The 13,776-nt window shown below is 45.1% G+C and overlaps 2 long non-coding RNA genes across 2 annotated transcripts; one reads left to right on the plus strand and one right to left on the minus strand.

Moving 5' to 3' along the window:
- Window positions 1-895: 895 nt before the first annotated feature.
- LOC139167200 (uncharacterized) lies at window positions 896-4,671 on the minus strand. The gene is made up of 2 exons (XR_011559082.1): window positions 4,405-4,671; window positions 896-1,443 (listed from the first exon to the last, which is right to left on the minus strand). It is a non-coding gene; the product is annotated as an uncharacterized lncRNA (long non-coding RNA).
- Window positions 898-5,519, plus strand: LOC139167199 (uncharacterized). Its single transcript, XR_011559081.1, has 3 exons — window positions 898-1,074; window positions 1,198-1,392; window positions 5,421-5,519. It is a non-coding gene; the product is annotated as an uncharacterized lncRNA (long non-coding RNA).
- Window positions 5,520-13,776: the final 8,257 nt, after the last annotated feature.

Raw genomic sequence — 13,776 nt, forward strand, 5'->3', positions numbered from 1 at the left:
AATAACAAAAATGTAAACACCAAGACAAAAGAAAGGCAAAATTATAAATGCTGTGAGAATCTTAAGAAATTGTACAGATGGTGCAAACGAAGGAATATGAAAATACTGTTCGCTTAGGAAAATGGATTGTTTAATGTGTGCGAAGGCTACGTGCCTGCCCGGTGAATGGAAGAATGCTGCAATTGTTGCCCTACACAAAGGGGGAAAAGTGACAAGTCTGAATGCAAAAACTACAGGGGAGATGATAATCAAATGTTCATGGGAATACATTTGGCAGAATTCTGAAAGGAAGAGTGAAAGAAACGACAATAAGCAACAGTTGTGTGTAGCTGTACCGCAGGCGGGGGAGCACACGGGAAGCATTGGTGTTACTTCAGCAACTCCGTCGAGAAACAGATCAAAGAAAACAATGTTTATCGTGACTTTGTTGAGCGAGATAAATGCGGTATTTATTTATTTATTGTTAGAGTTGAAAGGGACCATGAAGGCCATCAAGTTCAACCCCCTGCCCAAGCAGGAACCCTATAGTACACCAGTCAAGTGGCAGTTCAATCTTCTCTTAAAAATGTCCAGAGTGTTGGAGTTCACAACGTCCGCTGGTAGGTTGTTCCATTGGTTGATCACTATGACCGTCAGGAAGTTCCTCCTTATCTCCATGTTGAATCTCTCCTTGGTCAGCTTCCAGACGTTGTTCCTCGTTCGGCCCTCTGGTGCCCTGGAGAATAAAGTGATCCCCTCCTCTCTGTGACATCCCCTCGTATACTTGTAGACTGCTATCATGTCCGCTCTGGCCCTCCTTTGCTCTAGGCTATCCATGCCCAGTTCCCTCAGTCTCTCTTCGTAAGTCTTGGTTTCAAATCCTTTAATCATCTTTGAAATGATCCGAGTAAACGGCTTTGAGTTAAAACGCTTTATTCTTTCACAGAGAAACAACAGCCGCGGCTTACTTTCACTGCCGAATGCAATCTGACAGGAGACGCGTAAGCCCGGTAGCACAGGAAAACTTTCGCCCGGCAACAAGCGACGCCTGACAGCTCTTTAGTTTGGCGCCCAAAGCCCAGCGGCCAATCAGAGGTAAGTAAACAGTCCTGTCTGACTCTAATGACTTTTGCTTAACAATAACTCTTTAACTAAATTCCCTGGTAACAGAAACTTCTGGATTTAACATCCCTCCCCCTTCTGGTTGATTTATTACAGATGTTCACTCTGATAAATATGTAATAAATTCGTCCAAACGGGCTGGTCTTCTGGGTGCCCGCTCAGACCTTCGTGGGTCTTGGAGGACCTGGGTATCCACCGATGAAGATGGCTCTTCCGGATGGGACTGTCCAGCACCCCCATGGCTGGAGCCTTGCGGAGCTGCAGCTGCGCTGGCTTGACTAGTAAATCCAGGTAAGTCCCAGTCTATTTGTTCCTGGTTCCTAGTAGGTCTTGAGTAATTTCCTGTGGGGTGTGAAGGAGGAGAGGCCCCATTACTTATGGCAGCCATATTGTCCCTTATACTGGCAGATGCCAATCTCCCTCTAATGTGATCTATGTGCCTCTTCCAGAGGCGGCCATCACTTAGGGCAATTGTATATGTTTTTGGACCGGTTTGTTCTGTGACTATTCCACTCTCCCACAATGTGCCCTTATCAAAATTTTTAACATACACATTTTGACCGATACATACCGAGCGTTCCGGAGTGGTGACATTTACCGTTTTTAACTGGACATAGGCTGGGTGCAGCCTATCCAATGGTGACCTTAACTTCCTCCCCATCAGTAATTCAGCCGGGCTTCTATTGGTAGTCATACTTGGGGTGATATGTTGCATTAGAAGGAAAGTGTCCAGTCTGCCTTGAATTTCCCCTGGGGATGATCTTTTGATGGCCTCTTTGGCCACTCGGACATACCTTTCAGCCATCCCATTAGCCCACGCTGCGTGGACTGAGACCAAAGCATGTTTCACCCCCAACCCGGCGAGGAACATTTCAAACTCCCTGGAAGTAAATTGGGGCCCATTATCCGATACCAAAACATCTGGACACCCATGTGTCGCAAACAATTTCCGCAACACCTTTGACACTGATGTTGTTGTAGTGGACCCTAGTAACAGTATCTCCAGCCACTTGGAGTATGCATCCACCACTATTAAGAACATGTTATTGTTCACTGGCCCCGCTAGGTCGATATGTATTCTTGACCAAGGGCCCCTAGGGGTGTCCCACTGTGCAGGGGTGGTTTTGGGAGGATTTGGTCTGGTCTCCTGACAGGACTTACATGTAGCAACCCAGTCCTCTATAGCCCTGTCCAGCCCTGGCCACCATAAATACCCCCTAGCCAAGGCCTTCATCCTGACCACCCCAGGGTGTCCTTGATGCAGCAGCTGCATCACTTGGGGTCTTAGGGAATGGGGGATGACTACCCTATCACCCCATAACACACATTCATGCATCACTGACAGTTCTAGCCGTTTGGTCTTAAACTCACCTACTATTGGGTCATCCCCATTGGCTGGCCATCCTTTTAGAATATAGTGAAGGACTCTTCCTAAGACAGGGTCAAGTTTTGTTTCCTTGGCTACCTCTTCTGCTGTCACGAGGGATGGATTGCCTAAGTCTATTAAGAGGACATCTCCAGCAGGGGCTGGATCTACCACCTGCTGACCCAAGGGGCAGCGGCTCAAGGCATCAGCATGATTAATTTGAGAGCCACCTTTATGCACTAGAATATAATCATAGCCGGCTAAAAAGATAGCCCACCTGGACATGCGGGGGGACATGAATGGAGGGGTAGGTTTCCCAGTGGCTAATAATCCCAGCAACGGTTTGTGGTCAGTAATCAATTGGAAAGGGCGGCCCAACAAATAATTATGGAATTTTTTAACGCCGGCAACCAAAGCTAGGGCTTCTCTATCAATTTGGGCATAATTTCGTTCAGCCTGGGATAAGGTCCTTGAAAAGTAAGCTATAGGTGCCTCCTGACCATTAGGTAATATATGGGCTAGGACAGACCCCACCCCGTATGGCGAAGCGTCGCATGTGAGTCTGAGGGGTAATGTGGGACTATATTGCACGACTACACTTTGGGAAGTCAGGAGTTGTTTGACAGCAGTGAAAGATGCCTGTTCAGTATCTCCCCATTGCCATTGCGCCCCCTTGTGGAGAAGTCTATGAAGCGGCTCAGCTGCAGAGGCTTTATGCTTCAGAAAAACTGAGTAGAAATTCAATAACCCTAAAAAGGCTTGCAGCTCTGCTTTACAAGTGGGGGCAGGTGCATCTCTAATGGCCCTAATTTTATCATCTGTGGGATGAATTCCTGCTGCATCGATTTTGAATCCTAGGAAATCCACAGATGGAGTTCCCCATACACACTTGTCAGGGTTCAGCCTCAGCCCTTTTGATTGTAACCTGGTCAACACCTGTCGGATTCTAGAGTGTAATTGGTCCCTTGTGTCCCCACAAATTAGAATATCATCGAAGTAAGGGACCACCCCTTTAAGCCCCCATAACAAGCGTTCCATTAGTCTCTGGAAAATACCTGGGGCTACACTAATGCCAAATTGCAGGCGTGTGCACCTGAAGGCACCTCTGTGGGTAACTATTGTCTGGGCTAAAGAAGTGGCTTCATCTACAGGAAGCTGTAGGTATGCCTGGGCAAGGTCCAGCCTTGCAAAGACCTTCCCAGACCCTAAAGTGTGCAGCAAGTGCTGCACAACTGGAATTGGATAAGAGTTGTGCTGTAATGCCTTATTCAAAGTAGATTTGTAATCAGCACACACACGCAGAGATCCATCAGGTTTAAGGGGGGTTACAATAGGTGTCTCCCAGGGAGCGTGCTCAATAGGAACCAAAATGCCTTGGGCTTGGAGTTTGTCCAATTGGGCATCTAATTTGTCAAGCAAGGGCAGAGGTACCCTTCGAGGCTTTAGTCTCAAGGGGGGAATGGCTGGGTCTAAGGAGAAGGAGATTGGGGGTCCCTTATAAGTTCCCAACCCTGGTTTAAAGACATCTGGAAATTCCTTCACAAAATCAGGTGTGTTAGGTGCAAAAATTTTGTGGACACCGGTGATGGCTAATCCTAGGGGAGCCATCCAATTCAAACCCAACAAAGAATGATTGGCCCCGTCCACGATTAATAGGGGCAACCTATGGTGCACATTTTTAAAAGTTATAGGGACGCTAGTAGTACCCAATACACTAATTGGGTGTCCCTGAAAGTCTTTGATGACAATATCTGAAGGCAGCAAAGAGTCTCGAGACACATCGGGTAAATAAAGTCTTAGTTTGTGCCACGGCATCAAAGTATATTTGGAGCCCGTATCCAGCTCCATGTGGCAGGGATGTTGATTTAATAGGAGAGGGACAACAATTTTATTAAGGGGAGAAGGAGTAGCTGCAGAAGCAGGGCTTGCAAGGTTACCTCTGTTGGACCATGGTCTCCTATTTCCCCGTCCTTGTTGTCGGAATGGCCGGTAGGAACGCTGGGCAGGGAACGTTGGCAGCAGATCTTGGTTCCCTGAGGTGTCATCTGGCAGGGCGGCACGGCATACAGCAGCGATGTGGCCTCGTTTGTCGCAGCGGCGGCAGAAGGCATCCTTGAAGGGACATCTCGAACGTGCGTGTTGACCTCGGCAGCCAGCACAAGCAGGGAAGTTTTGGCGGAGTTGCCGGTTAGGGGGTCCCCGAATCAGGCAGCACTCGTCGTCCTGGGCATCAAAATCAGCGGTGTAGTAGTCCAGCGAAGAGTTGACTTGTGCGCGAGGATGTGCAGTGAGTTTGCATACCGTTGACAGCTTGTCATTCGATTTCAGTTCCGCGGCAGCAGACTCTGCCACTTCAGCCGTCTGGGCAGCTTTGATCACATCTTGCAGGGTCGAATCTTCCGTTGCTAATAGCTTATTCCGGATGGAGACATTCTTCATTCCGAAGATAATGGCATCTGTCAACCTCGCCTCAGGGTTATCAAATTGACATTTTGCCAATATGGTCCTGAGGCGAGTTGCGAACTGGTTAATTGTTTCCCCTTCGGCTTGTGCCGTGCGGGAAAACTGGTGCCGGTAAACCCTAGCGGGCTTAGTTGGTTTGAAATGGGAGGCTAATTTTTCTTTCAGAATTTGCCACGAGACGGAATTGGCAGGCTCTGGGTCTGTCAGGGTGCCCGCCAGCTCAAAAATTTGAGTGCCGCAATAATTTAGGAATAAAGCTCTTTTGCGGCTGTCAGTGGCATCTTGCATGCCGGCTGCTTCCAAAAAAATTTCAAATTTTGCCATATAGGCAGTCCATGTTGACCGTTCAGGGTCAAAAAGCTCCGGCGGCTGGATGATTGACGGGGTAGACATAATGATTCAAGGAGAAAAAGCAGTCCTCAAGACCCTCGTCGCCAATGAAATGATCCGAGTAAACGGCTTTGAGTTAAAACGCTTTATTCTTTCACAGAGAAACAACAGCCGCGGCTTACTTTCACTGCCGAATGCAATCTGACAGGAGACGCGTAAGCCCGGTAGCACAGGAAAACTTTCGCCCGGCAACAAGCGACGCCTGACAGCTCTTTAGTTTGGCGCCCAAAGCCCAGCGGCCAATCAGAGGTAAGTAAACAGTCCTGTCTGACTCTAATGACTTTTGCTTAACAATAACTCTTTAACTAAATTCCCTGGTAACAGAAACTTCTGGATTTAACAATCTTGGTTGCTCTTTTTTGCACCTGCTCCAGAGTTTCAATGTCTCTTTTGAAGTGTGGTGACCAGAACTGAATACAGTACTCCCGGTGTGGTCGGACCAGGGCGTAATAGAGTGGTATTAAGACTTCCCTATTATAATAAGACGCTGAAGGAGTTTGAATGATCTGGGATGCTCCCGGAAAGGTTGGGTAGTGGAAATGGCAATGTGCATCTATGTGCATGTCCCCGTGCAACTTTTGGCTTCTGCACATGCGCAGCTATTGAAATCTCGCACAAGAATGCTCGCACACGTGAGATTTAGGTGATTTCCGGACCTTTTTTGGCTTCCGTGCATGTGTGGAAGCAAACAAATCAGCGAAAATCAGCGAAATCCCACGCATGCAAGCGTCGTTGTGTGAGATTTCACTTCGGTGTGCATGAGTAGAAGCTGTGAATCTCGCGCCGTATGCGCCTGCCCGCCTACCCAGCGGTCAGTAGCCCCACGCTGGATATACTGTATTTTTCAGATTATAAGACACACCTTTTTCCTTCCTAAAAGTGGCTGAAAGTGTGGCTGCGTCTTATACTCCGAATGTCGCTTTTTTTTTCAAAACTTTTTTTCCAGCCCTAACAAGGTGCTAGCGATCTTCCTGGGATTTTTTCATTGCTACTCCAAATAAGTTTTCCCCCCCCAGCCCTAAGTTCTTCCCGGCTTGCAGGATTTTTTCGTTGCTACTCTAAATAAGTTTTCCCCCCCCCACCCCTACATTCTTCCTGACTTACAGGATTTTTTCGTTGCTACTCTAAATAGGTTTTTTTTCCCCACAGCCCTAAGTTCTTCCCAGCTTGCAGGATTTTTTCGTTGCTACTCTAAATAAGTTCCCACCCCCACCCCTACATTCTTCCTGACTTACAGGATTTTTTCATTGCTACTCCAAATAAGTTTTTTTTCCCCAGCCCTAAGTTCTTCCCAGCTTGCAGGATTTTTTCATTGCTACTCCAAATAAGTTTTTTCCCCCCAGCCCTAAGTTCTTCCCAGCTTGCAGGATTTTTTCGTTGCTACTCCAAATAAGTTTTTTTCCCCCAGCCCCATATTCTTCCCAGCTTGCAGGATTTTTTGTTGCTACTCCAAATAAGGTTTTTTTTCCAGCCCTAAGTCTTTGCAGGCTTGTTTTCATGGCTACTGTCTCTCCGAAGATTTTTTTCAGCCCTAACCAGGGGGTCTTTCCCCCAACTAACCGCAGATTGGGCCTCCTTGTTCTTGTGCTCACTTTCCTATTAAAAACACTTCGCTCATGAACCCTTTAAATGTTTCGATCATGTCCCCCCTTTCCCTTCTGTCCTCCAGACTTTACAGATTGAGTTCATTAAATCTTTCCTGATACGTTTTATGCTTAAGACCTTCCACCATTTTTGTAGCCCGTCTTTGTTTTTATTTGTTTTTTTAAAATTTCTTTATTGTTTTCAAAAATATTTATCACATGATTTGATTGGTTTTACAGATCTTAATCCATCTCTATTACCTTTTGTGTATATCTTTCATTCTTTTACATATTACATTTAATAGAATACATTTATTTGTTTGTTTCATTGATATCATACATTTGCTGAATAAGAGAAATAAGAAATAAGAAATAAGAGACATTTGCGAGGTATCTGTTATTTTTTCTATTTGTACTGATACTTTGTATTGTATTGTTTTTATGTTTTCTTTTGAATCCATTCATGCCATTTGTACCATGTTCGTTTTGATTCATTAATTTTATTTCCCTTGATTGAGTTTGTGATTTCATCCATTTCTACACATCTGTATATTTTGTCTATTATTAAATTTTCTGTTGGAGTCTGTTCGTTTTTCCACATTTGCGCTATTGCTATTCTGGTTGCTGTATTTATGTGTGTTATGAGAAGAAGTGTTTGTTTAGAATATGGGTCTCTTCCAAATTCCTAGTAGCATACCTTCTGGGGTGTATTCTATTTCTTCTTTAGTGATTTCTATAAGCCATCTGTGAATTGTTTTCCATGTTTTTTGTAATTTAGGGCAGGACCACCACATGTGAAAAGCCCGTCTTTGGACCCGCTCAATTTTATTAATATCTTTTTGTAGGTGAGGTCTCCAGAACTGAACACAATATTCCAAATGTGGTCTCACCAACACTCTATACAGCGGGATCACAATCTTCCTCTTCCTGCTTGTTGTACCTTTATTTATTTATTTATTTATTTTATTTATTACTTAGATTTGTATGCCGCCCCTCTCCGAAGACTCGGGGCGGCTCACAACATGTAGAAACAAATCATGGGTAATCTTGGCTATGCAGCCAAGCCTTCTACTCTCTTTCCCTACCGCCTGACCGCACGGTTCACCCATTTTGAGACTGTCAGAAATCCCTGCCCCTAAATCCTCCCCTTCTGAAGGATTTTAGTCCCAGTAACCCAGATTGCAAAATATAAAATGAACGCCACGCGGAAACATCCTCCCCCCTCCCAGAGCTATTCCATCCACATCACCGAATATTCTATCCGGGTTGCATTTCCGTAAAGGGATCGGCTCCGAATAAACAAGATCGGAAGCGCGTTTCATCATTAGGTTTACCGGGAAAAGGGAATTAATTAAGGGAGACTGGCAGCTGCACAGAGTCAAGAGCCACGCTGGGTTCAAACGGGCGCTAACCTCCATGGGCCTTCACACACCTTGTTCCAACAAGCAGGGGCTCATGAATATTCAACGCAATCGACGAGTTCTCCTTCCATTCTTTTTATTTTTTTATTTTTTTTGGCTTCCCTGCAAATTTGGAAGTCTCGCTGCTTTACCCTCGCCGCCCACTTCCCATCCGTTACTGTCTAATTAGAAAAGTGCAAATTAAATCACATTTTCAATTCTGGGCCGGGTCCAAAACGCAGGCATTGAACTAGGGAAGGGGAGGCTGTTTTGAATTGCTCTCTGGGCACATAGGCTTTTTTTTTCGGCCCGTGCGGCTCAGCAGGTGCCCAAGGATCCAATCTGTGTCTATTTACTTTTTGCCAGGATATTGTGGTTGTCGAGTTGTGAAAAGTCTGATAGGGCAAAAGTCCGCATTTGTCTCGGTGAAGGGAGTTCAGATAGAAACATAGAAACATAGAAGATTGGCGTCAGAAAAAGACTTCGTGGTCCATCTAGTCTGCCCTTATACTATTTCCTGTATTTTATCTTAGGGTGGATATATGTTCATCCCAGGCATGTTTAAATTCAGTGACTGTGGATTTACCAACCATGTCTGCTGGAAGTTTGTTCCAAGCATCTACTACTCTTTTCAGTCAAATACTATTCTCTCACGTTGCTTCTGATCTTTCCCCCAACTAACCTCAGATTGTGCCCCTTTGTTTGTTTGTCTGCCTGCCTGCCTGCCTGCCTGCCTGCCTGCCTGCCTGCCTGCCTGCCTGCCTGCCTATCTATCTATCTATCTATCTATCTATCTATCTATCGGATTTGTATGCTGCCCCTCTCCGTAGACACGGGGCGGCTAACAACAACAATAAAAACCAGCATGTAAATCCAATACTAAAACAACTAAAAAACCCTTATTGTAAAACTAATCATACATACAAGCAAACATACCATGCATAAATTGTAAAGGCCTAGGGGGAAAGAATATCTCAGTTCCCCCATGCCTACCGGCAGAGGTGGGTTTTAAGGAGCTTACAAAAGACGAGGAGGGTGGGGGCAATTCTAATCTCCGGGAGGAGTTGGTTCCAGAGGGCCCGGGCCGCCACAGAGAAGGCTCTTCCCTTGGGCCCCACCAAACGACATTGTTTCGTTGACGGGACCCGGAGAAGGCCCACTCTGTGGGACCTAATCAGTCGCTGGGATTCGTGCAGCAGAGATAATCTGGTCCGGTGCCATGGCCCTTAATCTGGCCCTTGTGTCCACTTGTTCTTGTGTCCACTTTCCTATTACAAACACATGAATTTAAACATGCCTGGGATAAACATATATCCATCCTAAGTTAAAATACAACAAATAGTATAAGGGCAGACTAGATGGACCATGAGGTCTTTTTCTGCCGTCAATCTTCTATGTTTCTATGTTCACTACTGGGATTCCGTATTGAACAGTACCGGCTGCAACCTGCACCCCCTCTAGACGTTTACCGTCCCTCAAACATGGATGACATTACTAACACTCCGGGTTCTCACAATTGTCATTTACTACCTCGAGCTAGTAATACTCAGTTATTTTCCAATTTAATTCACTAACATTTGTCAAAACACTAAGATTCTCTTCAGAGGGACGGCTCTGTAGCACCAAAGCAGGTTATTATCTGCTAAGAGAGGCAGGTGAGAAAAACCAGTATTTTGTAGCAGAAGAGCGTACTCCGATAACTATGGGCCACTTTTCATTAATATCGGGTGGCAGGTGGAGTTGACTTGAGATGTGCTTCAGTTATGCTCAACTTTTTTTATCTCTTTCTTCTCCTTCCCTAATCCAAACAGCCATAATAGGTGGAAATCTATCTCAGCACCAATCAGATCCTATCAATTCTTTGCTAGGTGGGTGGGTGGGGGAAGTGTCATCTATTTATTGTCGATATATTAAGAGAATTGCCAAAAGGTGACGAACGATGCAGGGATAATGCAGTCATGCATCAGGTAGGATGGAATACACACACAAACACACACAAATAGGCCCAAAATTTCCATGGAGAAGGGTATCCAGGGGGAAGGCATTACAAAATTCCCTGACATTTCCCTGACCAAAATGTTGCTATAGAGCACCGCACACCAAGACACACAAAAACAGTTTTTTCCCTGAACGCTATCACTCTGCTAAACAAATAATTCCCTCAACACTGTCAAACTATTTACTAAGTCTGCACTACTGTTACTACTAGTTTTTTCTCATCATTCCTATCACCCGCCTCCTCCCACTGTATGACTGTAACTTGTTGCTTGTATCCTTAAGATTTATAATAATAATAACAATAACAATAACAATAAATAATAATAATAATAATAATAATAATAATAATAATAATAATAATAATAATAATAATTTATTAGATTTGTATGCCGCCCCTCTCCGTTGACTCGGAGCGGCTCACAACAATATTGTTTCCTCGTTGCCTATTTGAACCCTATGACAATAATTTTACCTCATGATTCTTGACCAATGTATCTTTTCTGTTATAGACACTGCGAGCATATGCACCAAAGACAAATTCCTTGCATGTCCAAACAACAATAATAACAATAACAACAAAAACAAACAATGACAATGACAACAACAACAACAACAACAATAATAATAATAATAATAATAATAATTTATTAGATTTGTATGCCGCCCCTCTCCGTAGAATCGGAGCGGCTCACAACAATATCATTTCCTCGTTGCCTATTTGAACCCTATGACAATAATTTTACCTCATGATTCTTGACCAATGGATCTTTTCTTTTATGGACACTGAGAGCCAAAGACAAATTCCTTGTGTGTCCAATCACGCTTGGCAAAGAAAGAGAGAAGAGTAGGAGAGAGAGAGGGAGAAAGGAGGGAAGAGCAGAGGGAAGTAGGAAGGGGGAGAGAAGGTGTAAGAAGGTAGATAGGAGAAGTAGAGAGAAAGAGGGGAGTGAAGAGAAAAGATAGACTGAATAATAACAATAAAATTGGAGGTTAAAATAGGCTACTGACTTTATGAGGAAAATGTATTTCATTGGTGCATGTTTGAGGTATATGTGTTGCTGCATGTGGAGAATAAATAATAAAAATGAATTAAAAATTATAATACTGGTTTCAGCAAGCGAAAGGACAGCTGTTTACCCCAATCCTCAATGGAACACAAAGAAGCACAGAAGCACGGTGGGGTCTTAGGGCCTACACCATACAACAGTCGACAGATGTAAAACACCGCCATTATGCAGAGCTCAGCAACTTCCTACTTATTGCTGGTGGCTCCTCAAATTCATCTCTTGCCAAGAGAATTCGGCAAGGCCGAATTTCATAATCCTAGATAGTCATAATCAGTAGCGCGTTGCTACTGGTACAGATCAGGGTGTCACACTGGTAGCGAAAATTGAGTTGTGCGCAAACCAGCATGCGCGTGGGTGTCCAAGCAAGATTTTACTTCTGCGCATGCACAAGAAGCAAAATCTCATGATGGGACTTGTAAAATTTCGGTGATTTATTGCTTCTGCGCGTGCGCAGAAGCAAAAGAAAAATCGCTGAAATCTTATGCACAAAATCTCATGATGGGATGTGCGAGATTTCGGCAATTTATTGCTTCCCTGCATGCGCGGAAGCAAAAAAGAATCGCTCAAATCTTATGTGCAAAATCTCCTGATGGGACGTGTGAGATTCCAGTGATTTATTGCTTCCGTGCATGCACAGAAGCAAAAAAGAATTGCTGAAATCTTATTCGCAAAATCTCATGATAGGACGTGTGAGATTTCGGTGATTTATTGCTTCTGCGCATGCCCGGAAGCAAAACAATCAGCGAAATCCTATGCACATGCGCATCCTCTCGCGAGGTTTTGCTTCCTGCGCATGCAGAGAAGCAAAATCTCACTCAGACACACACGCACACATGCCAGAGGCACTAAATTGTATGCGCAGCGCACCAGTAGCAATGGAAGCAGCAACCCCCACGTGATGATAAGGATTACTTTTGAGGCAGCGTGAACAATTGTATCAAATGCCTTTTAGGTGTCAAACTCAAGGCCCGAGGGCCATTTGCAATTCTTTTTACTTCCGTGCCTGTGCAAAAGGAAAAAACCCGTCAAAATCTCATGCATGCACACATCTCCTCACGAGATTTTGCTCCTGCGCAAGGGCGCAAAGCAAAAATATGCACGTCCAAGAGAACTGAAGCTGCGCCCGCAGTGCATCATGCGCTACCGGTGCGCCACTTGTAACATACCGGTAGCAAACCACTACTGTCAATCACATCCTTGACGTGGCCCACAATGACATTGAGTTTGACACCCCCGTTCTAGAACAACATTAATATCCAGAGGGAGAGAAGCTCCTTTACCTTTTGGAAGTATCTAAGAATAATCCATCAAATGGGGCTTGAAGGAGGCAGTTCTGTCCTGGATATGTTCTACTTCCACTTTACCTGGGGAGAAAAGGATAACTGAATAAATACCAGTCGTTTTTCATATGAAAAATGGAAAAATAACAAGAAAATATAAGAAGCCCTCGACTTATTACCATAAACGAGCCCAGCCAACATTTCTGATGGTAAGTGAGACAGTTATTAATCATTTTTAATATGCCAGTGTCCTGCAGAAACACATAATTCTTGCAGAAAAAAACAATTACTACTAACCTGCCTTCCACTGAGGACCTGTACACTGCAGGAGTGAAAAAGAGGGCTGTGAAAGTATCTACAAACCCCTCGCATCCTGGACGCAAACTGTTTCAACTCCTACCCTCAAAATGATGCTATAGAACACTGACTCAAACTCAACCCGGATAAGACGGAGTGGCTGTGGGTTCTGCCTCCCAAAGACAATTCCATCTGTTCGTCCATAACCCTGGGGGGGGAATTATTGACCCCCACAGAGAGGGTCCGCAACTTGGGCATCCTCCTCAATCCACAGCTCACATTAGAGAAACATCTTTCAGCTGTGGCGAGGGGGGCGTTTGCCCAGGTTCGCCTGGTGCACCAGTTGCGACCTCACAGTCACTCATGCCCTCATCACCTCGAGGTTCGACTACTGTAATGCTCTCTACATGGGGCTACCTTTGAAAAGTGTTCGGAAACTTCAGATCGTGCAGAATGCAGCTGCGAGAGCTATCAAGGGCTTTCCCAAAAATGCCCATGTCACACCAACACTCCGCAGTCTGCATTGGTTGCCGATCAATTTCCGGTCACAATTCAAAGTGTTGGTTATGACCTATAAAGCCCTTCATGGCACCGGACCAGAATATCTCGGGGACCGCCTTCTGCCGCACGAATCCCAGCGACTGGTTAGGTCCCACAGAGTTGGCCTTCTCCGGGTCCCGTCGACTAAGCAATGTCGTTTGGCGGGACCCAGGAGAAGAGCCTTCTCTGTGGCGGCCCCGACCCTCTGGAACCAGCTCCCCCCAGATATCAGAGTTGCCCCCACCCTCCTTGCCTTTTGCAAGCTCCTTAAAACCCACCTCTGTCGTCAGG

This window comes from Erythrolamprus reginae, chromosome 4 (genome assembly GCF_031021105.1).
Source record: "Erythrolamprus reginae isolate rEryReg1 chromosome 4, rEryReg1.hap1, whole genome shotgun sequence".
NCBI lineage: Eukaryota > Metazoa > Chordata > Lepidosauria > Squamata > Dipsadidae > Erythrolamprus > Erythrolamprus reginae.